The sequence below is a fragment of the Nematolebias whitei genome, chromosome 4 (assembly GCF_014905685.2).
Source record: "Nematolebias whitei isolate Nwh7 chromosome 4, NemWhi1, whole genome shotgun sequence".
Taxonomy (NCBI): Eukaryota; Metazoa; Chordata; class Actinopteri; order Cyprinodontiformes; family Rivulidae; genus Nematolebias; species Nematolebias whitei.
Window position 1 is genome coordinate 23,747,573 of NC_056501.1, and position 12,198 is coordinate 23,759,770.

Sequence of the window (12,198 nt, forward strand, 5' to 3'; positions counted from 1 at the left end):
ATATATATATATATATATATATATGGAGGTTCTGATCTTTATAGGTTCAAAATCTTTCTCATCATGCCACAAAAACAAACACGTAGGATTGAACATTCACTGGAAAAACATGCACATAGAAAACATGATTTCCATTTCAGTTTTACTGATGAAAAACTAAAATTTATCATAGTAGAAAGAGGAGGACAGAACATGTTTAAAATAGATCCACCTTACTAAATAATTTTTAACCTTGACATTTTTTTTTCATGTTTTGACTGATGCCATAATGTGTTTAGTTAAAATTACAATAAGTTTAGTCTAAATAAAACAAAGTTATTTCTTTCAAACTAACTCCACATTACTGGATGCATGAGCTGAAGTTTCTACTTCTTTACCTTGCAGTCAAAAATGTTTAGGTTGTTATGATGATAGTACAAAGATGCAGTACATGGCAGTGAATAGAAAAGTATTTTCACAAGATTTTCTTGGCAAACAAAAGGAACTGCAGAATAATATTATATTTTCTACTGTGCCTTTAACATCTCAGTGTTATTCAGTGGTACATTTTAAATTGCTGTATTTAAAGCAAATGTGTAAACTTGGTTTTTATTCATAGAATTTCACATTTTTATAAACATATGATGAGATGGAGAGATACAACACATGAAAAGCAGCTTTTTGTAAATATGAAACAATATTTCTTCTGTACAATACGGTCAGAGCCCCAAAATGGGTTTTTATCAAGTAATTTAACCTTTAAAGAAAATCACCAGTGTTTAAAGCTGAAAGGTTTGAAGTTGATATTTACTACCTTAGGCTTTGGTTAGTTTTTTTATCAGTTAAATCTGCAGATAACATAATGAAACTTTTAGTTTTATTTTTAAAAATTATTATGTTTTGTGCGTTTCCTAATTTTGGATTAGATGAAGAGTAGGTTGGAGAATAACTTGGATGGTTCACAGCTCTTGTAGTGGCTCAGAGCCTCTGTAACGTATCGCTTCGTTGCTCAGCCACCTGCAGACAAGAGAAACCAGTTGCTCAGTAAAGTTGCTCATGATGTCTTTAGTATTTTGTTTCCAAATGACAAAAGCTTACACGGCCAGACTGCCTTTCCTCTCTTTTATTTCTGCATGCAGAAAGAAAAGGCAAGGATCAAAACAACTCTGCGAGTTTTGCTTCGTTTTTATAATAATACATTTATTAAAAAATATATAGGAAGCAATAAGGCAGGAAACACTCACGCCGAAGTTTCCACACGGTTACCGTGGCAACAATCAACACAGCCAGAACAACTGGAACAATGATGGCGGCTGCGGGAACACCTCGGCTGCTCTCTGCTGTCACCTAGCAGATAGGACAGAAAACTTTACCTCATCAAACCAGTTTCCTGAGAACCAGGGCTTCAAGAGCAGAAACCATGACATTTTACCTCGCATCAATGTTTTATCTAAACAGTTATTTATTTTAAACATTTGATACTTACAGCACCCTGAGGATTAGCCGGCACAGTGGCAATGAGGTTTTCCCTTTGATGAACTGTCAGGCACACCCGAAAGACAAATCAAGCAGAAGGAAGTTATAAAAGTTTTTCTTTTTTTTTTGCCTCTTGAAACTACAAAACAAGCTGAGAGAACATGTTTAACAAAACCTCAAAACTGTGACGCAGCTGCTTTATTAACTGGGATTGTGTTTTGCAGTTGACAGCTATTTTTTTCCAGCTGAACCAACCAGAATAAGTCAAGTAAAAACAAAAGTTTTCTGTTTTTGAGCAGAAACCAAAGGAGGAAGAGAAGAAAACCATACCAGCTTCTTCGATGGTTACTGTGAGAACGTTGCTGGCTCTGCTGGTGCCCACACTGTTTTTAGCGAACATGCGGATGTTGTACGTTGAAGGATTTATCTCGATTATTGTGGCCTCCGTCTGATTTGGGCTGAAATCAACAACACTCTCAGTGTGATCCCACGAGGCTGTAGAGAAATAAAACATACTTTAATCTAAAGGATTAAAAATGTCTTAGTGTGTAATTATTACGCTGGACGATTCATCACCATTGGCTGCTTTATACTCCAGGTAGAAGCCAGTACTGGGGCTGTTGCCTTCGAACCCAGGAGTCCAGAAAAGGGATATTGCGTAGTTTTTCACCTCTTTCAGCTCAATAAAAGGTGGATCCGGAGGCACTAAATGGCACACAGAACAGAAGTTCAGTGGCTAAAATTGAGCTCTTTTTAAGACTCGTTTAATTTGAGACTAAAAGTGTTTAAAATACAAAAGATTTAATTATTGTTGCAATAAAATCAGTAAATGAGCTTCAGAAGTGAAAAACAACACACCTGTTGGTGCATTTTTATTAAAATCAGTGACATCAAATTTTTTTTTCCATGTTAGATTTTTTTTTTTAATTTAATAAAAAAGGCTAAAAAATTACCCATACTGAGACTTGAAATGCTTCTCTCCCACACTGCGGATGTAGAAACTGTCTCGGTTGTCGACGTTGTTGTGCGAACTTTGAACAGAACAGAGAAGTCATTGCAGTTGTTTCATCTTTAAAGTCATCAAGGAAATCACCATCAGTCAAGTAATCCACACCTGGAGTGACACTCGTTGGTTGTGTCCACATTTTAGTCGCAGAAGAAGACATGCTAGTTGGAGCTGTTGTTTCTTGAACTTAAAATAAAATGAAACATATTATGTGTTTTCTACATGTATGTGTTTGAATCATTTGATATTTTCCAACAGACCTTCATCCAGAGTGGAGCAGAAAGGTGCAGTTGACGGAGGTCCTACGCCTGCGTTTGTTTTGGCCTGCACTATCACGCCGTACTTGGTGGAAGGCTTCAGGTTCGTCAGGGTGACACTCTCCACTTCACGAGTAGCTGCCACGTTGAGCTGCTGCCACTTTTTGAACTGACCTTCCACGGGGTCGTACTCTCTGTAGTTAATGATGTAACCTCGCAGGACGCCGTTTCTGAGGTCAGTGTTTGGAGGCTGATCAGGAGAAAACACTCACTTAATGTTTGTTCACAATAACATAAAAAACTGTTTTTTGAGAACGCTGATTGTGCACTGAAATGTAATAAGTAGAGTTTTGTGGAGAGAATATGAACAGTTAATATTTATCTGTTGAAGATTGAGCTTTAAAATAGATCAATTTGATTTTAAAAAAATCATTTAAATTTGTTGTAGATTTTTACTCCACTGTCAATTTCACATTACATTGTTATTATCATAGAAATCTAAAGCTACACCTGCAGTGTTTGCAGGTGAAAACAGCAGCAGCATCAGTTAGCTGTAGCACTTCCAGTGCAGTCCGAGGCAATTCTATCATATCATCATATCATATCATATAATTTCAATAATCTCTATCATATCTTATCACATCATGTATCATATCATACATCATATCATATCATATTACATATTGTATATCATATCAATTATATAATATAACATATCATATCACGTATCATATCATATATCATAATATATCATATTATAGCATATATTATATAATTTTATTTAATCCAAATAAACCCTCCTGTTGTGTTTCAGGTCAAATTGACCCATTTTAAAATAAAAAAATCTTCCAAAAAAAATGCTGAAAGTATTTTTTTCTGTATAACACCTGCTTGGTTTCTAAAAAAGTTAAATCTGGTCTCCTGGACATTCAAAAAACAAAACAAAGCAAAACAACAACAAAAACAAGTGTTTTCTTTGTTATTGTTTTTTTTGTTTTTGGTTTTTTTTTTGGTTATTTTGCTTTGTTTTGTTTTTTGAATGTTCAGAGGACCAAATTTAACTTTCATCCATCCATCCATTTTCTTTACCCGCTTATTCCATTTTGGGTCACGGGGTTCGCTGGTGCCCATGTCCAGCAATCACTGTGCGAGGGGCGGGGTACACCCTGGACGGGTCGCAAGTCCATCACAGGGACACATAGAGACAAATGAGACAAACAACCATTCACTCTCTCACTCACACCTAGGGACAATTTAGAGTTACCAATCAGCCTAACATGCATGCTTTTGGTCTGTGGGAGGAAACTGGAGTACCCGGAGAAAACCCACGCATGCACGGGGAGAACATGCAAACTCCACCCAGAAAGGCCCCTGGATTGGGGTTTGAACCAAGGACCTGCTCGCTGAGAGGCAGCAGCTCTACCAGTTGCGCCACCGTGCTGCCCTTCATAATGAACATATAAAATGAAAATAGTTCATTTTACATATTTGCAACCCCCTCCCCATCTATATGTCACCTGGTCAATTTGATCTGGCAGTCAAAGTTGAGGGTAAAAAGGATCAACTGTGAGACATATTTCACCTCAAACACACACAGATTCACAACCTCTCCTGTTTACCTGCACTAGTAAACTGGTAGAACGCAGGTGTTATGACTTTAGACAGGAACCTCTTCTGTTCCCGAGGGTAAACTCCACCCAAACTGAGTGGACACTAAGCAGGAGAGGGGAAACATATATCTTGAATTATGACAGTGAAATAGAAACTTCTAAAGCTCGTGATGGTTGGATCTGAACTCTCCATTGATCTGCTGGTAACAAAGAACAGAGTCCCTCAGTCTTCCGTGTTTGCCTTCACAGAGAGCACAACCCTGGTGTCTTATTGCTCTAGAAAAGGGGAAAACGTGCTCATGAGCCCTTTGCACAAAAATGCTGAAATCAGCACACGAGGAACCAGAAACTAAGTATGATCCTTGACTACAATGCCACCAGTGGGGGGGAGACAACAACTTGGACAAGGCCTCAGGGTCTTAGAGAACCGGGTGAATAACTGCACGCTGGCCGCTCGTCATCTTTTACAACATAACTGATGTATCAGCATACAACACATTTTGTCATTTGGACAAAAATCTTTTCAGAGTGGAATATATCAGAGCTGAACAGGAGGCGCATCTTCCCGGAGAAGCTGGGGAAGACGCTTGTGGTACCACATATACAACGAGGACAGCACAGGCCAAGGACCCCAGAGATTCAAGAAAGGACTACACCCAATGCACCAGTGTGCGAGGTAAATGTCTATGTAAGAGCGTGTCGTGTGTGTCTTAGGGTCAGCAAAAAACATTAATAATCATATTCTTTCTAGGTTGCTGCAAAGGAAGAGTAAGAGGTGCCAGGTTTGCCAGCCATCTGATGATGATGAGGATGACGTGTGTGACATGTGCAAAATTCATTTGCGCATTTCACGCTGTGATGACATGTCCCTCATGTGCTGTATAGATGAAAAACATGCACATCTTGTTCATTTTTGTGTATTTCTGGTTTTAAACATTGCATACCACAACATGATGACATCACTTATGAGCTGTAGAGACAGACGCACATGCACTGTGTTCATGTTGCTAATCTCTTATTTTGTTCTTATTTGGTTCATTTCTGGTTTTAAAAACAGCGGTTTAATAAAGTTTATTTTCAACACAAATCCTCATGACTCATCTGTGTTGATTTTAAATCAGCGGGTCAATTTGACTCCGAACAAAACGACTGTTTCAAGTTCATTTATAAACATCACTCCTTGAAAAGAAATTTTAAAAGAATGCAAGATGTCAAACTGACCCAGGAACATCATCATGGCTGTTCCCCAGAAACGAACACAACAGGAGGGTTAACTGTCTTGTGCAAAATGTATGGCAGTGTAAAAATGTAAATCATAAAGTTTTATTTAACCTTTGTAGCTTGGCGTTGGTTTTGATGGCGAAATCAACTTTGGAAGTTAGTCTGCTCAGGCATTTTCTAAACAAATGTCTCCCATCTTTACCATCTTCAGTTCATGCAGCTGTTTTTATTACAATTGTTAAATCACCATCAGTTTCACACAACACACTTAATTTGACCAAAACATTAGAACATTTCTGCTGGAAGTGCTCCAGACTGTCACAGAAACGTGCTACTGCTGCTATTTGCGCTTACAAATAACCACAAAACTCTAAGTAAATTACCACATGGTGCAAAAATAATAATGTACTACAGGTTTGTGCAATAGCTTTTCAGTATATCCCTATAATTTATTTAGAATACAGCTATTCTAATACAGTGGGAATCCACTTTGGTCTTGGGAACATTTAAAGCTGCATTTATTTGCTTTATCCAAACTGAAGTCACCAAACAGCTACCTTTAGCAGGTAAGATATTGATGTTCAAAACCCTTTTAACTGACCGTTCAAAGTGTTGATTGCATTATAAATGTGTGACTTTACCTTCCATGTAACTGTGATGCTGTGAGAACTGAGGGCTTGAAGCTGCATATCAAGAGGGGGCCCCTCTGGTGCTGAAGAGGAATTCAATCTTAAAGAGGTCTCTCATCCAAACAGATCTTTTATTTTTATTTTTTTTGTGGAGAGGAGCTTTAAACCTAAAAATACCTGCTTCTTTTGTTGTGACGGTGAGAACATTGCTGACTTCACTCGTTCCCAAAGCGTTGACAGCAAACATGCGGACGTTGTAGGTCTTGGCAGGACGCAAGTCAACCAAACTCACCTGGTTTAGATGTGATGCTACTTCTGTTCTCACAGCGCTTTCCCAGGACGCTGCAGAACATAAAATGATACAAGAGCCAAACTGAACCATCTAAAACACCTTCAAAATAATGGATAATCTGTATTTTGCTTAACCCAATAAAAATGACTATCGTAATTCTCTTTCGCTTACCATATTTGTTTTTTATTTCTATGATGTAGGCTGTGATCGGTCTGCCGCCATCAAACGGAGGAGTCCACCGCACAGTGATGGTCCTTTCCTTCACCTCTCTTGTCTCCACTTTCAGGGGAAATGGGCGCACTGAAAAGTCAGACAAACGGTTGTTGGAACGATTAGCGGCTCGGCCAGTTAACAGAAAACAGTCACAAGTCAAACCTGTGGTAATTTTTCTGTTATTAATTGCGTAGGAGTACCTGCATTTACTGTGAGAGTTATCTGATGTTTGTGATCGTTGAACCAGCCCGGTATATCTACTCGACAGCCGTAAGTGCCGGAGTCACTCTCCTGAACCTGTCTGATAGTCAGCGACACATCGCCCTCGCCGAGATTACCCATAAGCGTGTAACGTTCAGACAACCTGCTGGTCACTGATGACCCATCTGTTTTGATCACCTCGTTGGCACAGCCACTGTTTGGTATGACCCCTCTGCCCCAGCACACAGACAGCTGGCCGTAGTATGCAGCATCATAGTTGCATCTTAGAGTGACATCTGTCCCCACAGTGGTTATTATGGTGCTTGCAGACACACATGCTAAAACAAAAACATTAAAGAATGTATAAAAAAATCGGTTCATCTGTTATTATTCAATAAAACCATTCATTGTGATGTCTTACCTGTGAGTAGGTAGAGGAGCAGACTGCAGCACCAAGCAACAAATCCACACCCTGAATCAATCATCTTAGAGCCGAGGACGGTCTTACCCTGTGATTAGATCATCAACTCTGAACCGACCACAAAGCGGTTTCAACTCTGAAATCTTTCCAAATCACATGACGCTGCCCTTGATATGCTCACACCAACAACTTTTGTTTGCAGAAGAGGAATGCAGAAAGGAGCTGTTTCCTTTTCTATGGTTTTGGTTCCCTCTGCTCGCAAGAATGTTTCGTTTTGATGAGTAGACAGAAAGTATCAAGGTTATCGATGTGGCATTTTCTCTTGGGCTCTTTCTTTTCTGCCTCTTTTTCTCGTTCAGTTCTTTTTATCCTCGCTGAATGTGTGAAAATAATAACAGCAGCTGCTTTTCCTCATCTGCTCCAGTTGAAGATTTTTATTGTGAACTCTAAACTGTCTCGTTGCAATGCTAACTTTATTATCACTATTTGAGAACAAATGCAGATACATCATAGATTAATTGTGTCCTCCAATGAAGCACTGATAAAATTTGAAGGTCTGGTTTGTTTCCTGTACTGCTGAATAAATCTTTAGTCACAGGGATAAGTTACCCTGCGGAGAACTTCATCTGAAATGACCCTTTAAGTAAAGGAGAATCAAACTGATAAAAGATTTCAAAACACACAGGAGTCAGAACACTGAGCTTTTACTATCTTACTGTAAAAACACCATTTTTATATGATTTATTTGTGTTCATTATGACTTGTTGAGTTAAAAGGCTGAATAAAATTCAAACACACAAGGATTTATGAGATTCTTAAAGGCATAGCTCTGTTTTAAAATGGGCTTCAGTGGAAAAGCTGTGAATAATTATTCACTTACCTGCTGTAGCTGTTTAAATGACCACAACTTAGAGAAATAGTGGTAAATAAGTAGGGAACTGAGTAATATCAAGAAAGAGTGAAATCTAAGTTTGTTTTAATAATAATCAGTGGTCCCTTTTCTTCATTCAGTGAGAAATGCAAGTTCAAATTAATGTTGAAGTCATAATGTCTGCCATTGAGTTGTGTTTATCTGCAAGGACTGTGTCTAATTATGTGTGTGTGTGTGGGGGGGGGGGGGGGATGAGCATCAAAGGATGTGTGAAAGAGCGTAAATTTATATGTCGGTACCTTGAAAGGGGGAGAGTCAAGAACGTTTACAGCTGTAATCGTGTTATACTGTAATCTATACCATGAAAATGAGTTTGTTGTTCCAAAAGGAAAGCTGCAGCAGAAAATTAAAACTAAAGAACTAGTCAGCATCTTATAAAGCAGTAAATAAAGTTCCAATCAATATGAATTAAAATGTAGTCAAGGCAGCAGTCTGTGTGGTGGGTGGTGGGTTGGTGGTGGTGGTGGTGGGGGGGGGGGGTGATAAGGCTCTAGGAAAAAAGCTATTCCTCATCCTGCTGGAGTCTTTGCCTCAGGTTGAAGAGTCTGTCTGGGTGTGTTGTTCATGAGTGACAGTAGGATGAAGCGGGAGAGGGGTCAACAGATCGGGGCCTCGTCCTTTATCACTTGATCAGTCGTGGTGAAGAAAGAGTTGAGTTGAAAGACAAAACTCTCGGTTTACTGGTCTGTCTGTTCCAACCCTCACCTATGGTCATGAGGTTTGGATGATGACAGAAACAATGAAACTGAAATGAACTTCCTTTGTTGGGTGACAAGCTCAGCCTTAGAAGCTGGCTGAGCAGCTGCGTCATCCAGGGGGAGCTCAGAGTGGAGACGCTGCTCCTACTCATCGAAACGACTCAGATGAGGTGGTTTGGGCGTCTGATTAGAATGCCTGATGGCTGGATGCCTCCATTTGGAGGATTTTCCAGACAGGCCCCACTAGTTATGTCCCATTTGCAAAAATTGCTAATCCACAGAACTTTTTAGCTGATTCGAGGCTGATTCAGGACCTGTTTTTGTCCCTGCTTCTCTGGTGGGACTGTGCGAGCTGAGTCTGGACCGAAACGTGAATGCAGGACACTGATTGGTCAGGGGGAGGAGTCACTGGATCTCAGAAACTTTTCACCGATCCACCATTTGCAATTTCTCGGAACGCGGAGCAGCGGCTGGATCTATTTTTAAGATTTTAAAAACAATAATGACAACACAGTGTTTAATTCTGAAGTCCAGGCGTTTTTTTGTGTTTGGTGACCGACGACAAAATTCGAGCGAAGGAGGATTATACGAGCTGTCGACCCGTTGAAGCACTCGTGTGCTCACAAAGACCGGATTCCGAGCCCTGGCTAATTAAAGTTAACTCAGCTGAAAAATCATAAAAAGACAAAATTATTGGATCTTTCAGGAATATTTCCCTCAAATTCTGTATGTTTAAAGAAGAGCTTTGGATTCAACTTTATTCTAACCCACAGATGTACAAATCACAAAACAAGAATTACACTTTACATCACTGCTTGATTGTTCCTATCTCTTCAAATGAGGGTTGCTAACTTTTTCTTTCTTATTTTATAGACAAAGTCAGTAAGGTGAGAAATAACATTGATCACTGATCATCACTTAAATCACTCAAATAAAATCTGTACACAAGAAACAAAACCACATATAAAAAAATTTTGAACAACAAAAGTAGACACAATGAGTGCAAATGCATCAAATGATGAAGAAAAATATGGAATTTTAAATGTAAATGTTTTTGTAGGATCTGCTTCGTCAGATTTAATTCAGATTATACAGCGCCGAGTCACAACAGAAGTCGTCTCAGGGCACTGAACAGAAATATTCATATATAAAATTAATAATTTAACATTATTTATCTGAGGAGCAGACTGCTTTGAGTTAAACTCATTGCAGAACTCTCACTCGGTGAACTAAAGTTCATTAAAAGTTCATTAGCAGGATTTTGGATTCTGGACACGCCTCCAGAACCCGTCCTGAAGTACGGTGCAAATCCAGGCTGATCTGAGCAGAGCTGAGTAGGAGCAGTGGAAAAGGTGCATAGTGTCCCCCGGGGCAGACCCAGAACTCACTGGAGGGATCATTATCTTCTCTGGATGGCCTTGGGGTTACCCAGGAGGAGTTGGAGAGAGTAGCTGGGGAGAGGCATGTCTGAGTTTCTCTGTTGGACCTGTTGCTTCTTTGACCTGACAACAGATAAACTGCAGAAGATCGAAATGGAGAAATTATCTCATGGATCATTGGGTGAAAGCTGCAATACACCCTAGACAGGTTGCTTGGTCATCAACAAGCCTCCAAATAGTTTATTTTTATGAAAACAGGAAGAGATGGAGCAGAAAAGGAAATCCCGTAAGTCTAACAAGGTTAAGTCAGGTCCTCTGGACGGATTCTTCCTGACGATCCATCCAGAGGACCTGACTTAACCTTGTTAGATATCTGCCTGGATTATTGAGCATGCTTCAGGAAATCCCACGTTTTTCACGAGCTGTCAACAAGAACACTTTCCTCAAAAATATGCTGACACAGTGAGCAACCAATGCAGAGAATAAATCCCCAACCTGGAGAATAGATGACACTGTATGTTTATAAGAAAATTTCACAGAGAAAAGGGAAGTAGACGATAAAAAGAAACAAAACATTATTTCAGTAAAATGGTCTGAATTTTATTACAGCTTTAATATCACTTCCTTCAAACAAGTTCATAATGAAAACTTAATGTAAGTAGCTACTGAAAGTGTGTGTGTTTTTAACAGCTAGCCAGTTTTTAACTTTGCTTTACTTTAAGATTATAAAAAACAATACAATTGTATTTAATGATTCTTTGTTGAATAAACTGAAAAACAAACTTAATCTCCAATTTACCAGCTGAGATGTGTTTGAGCATTGGGGGGGGGGGGGGGGTGCTTAACCTGTTAACACTCCGATCACTCAATCCAAACAGTTACTAATGAAGAGGAAAAGTATTTTGCTCAAAACTAGCATCTTGTCACAGTGTCCTGACGCATGCTCAGTAATTCAGGTAGAAAAATCTAGCAAAGTTAAGTCAGGTCCTCTGGACAATAAAGAACAACAAAGAATTTCTTTCAGCAAACAAGAAGAATCCGGCCAGCGGTCCTGACTTGACCTTGTTTTGTTAGATCTTGTCACAGGTTTTCTGAATAAATCTAAAGACGCTCAATAAACAACACGGAATCAGACTTCAGATTAACCTTCATGGTCTCTCCTAATCTACACAATGATGCCTTCATATACAGGTGCTGGTCATAAAATTAGAATATCATGAAAAAGTTGATTTATTTCAGTAATTCCATTCAAAAAGTAAATCTTTTATATTATATTCATTCATTACACACAGACTGATATATTTCAAATGTTTATTTCATTGTTGATGATTATAACTGACAACTAATGAAAACCCCAACTTCAGTATCTCAGAAAATTAGAATATTGTGAAAATGTTCAATATTGAAGAACCTGATGTCACTCTAATCAGCTAATTAACTCAAAACTTGTGGGGGAGTGGTGGCGCAGAGGTTAGAGAGGTGGGCCTGTGATCCGAAGTTCACCGGTTCACGCCCCGGCCCTGACAACATCAAAATTGTGGGTGGGGTAGGTGAAACACCCACACTTGCCCCCACCCTCATTCGCCCCACTCTGGGCCCATGAGCAAGGCCCTTAACCCCCACCATATGAGACTACCTGGATAAATAAAGGCTAAATAAATTAAAAATAAAAATAAAAACTATTGCAAAGACCTTTAAATGGTCACTCACAATCATGGGGAAGACTGCTGACTTGACAGATGTCCAAAACACAACCATTGATACCTTGCACACGAAGGGCAAGACAGAAAAGGTCATTGCTAAAGAGGCTGGCTGTTCATAGAGTTCTGTGTCCAAGCACATTAATAGAGAGGTGAAGGGAAGGAAACGATGTGGTAGAAAAAAG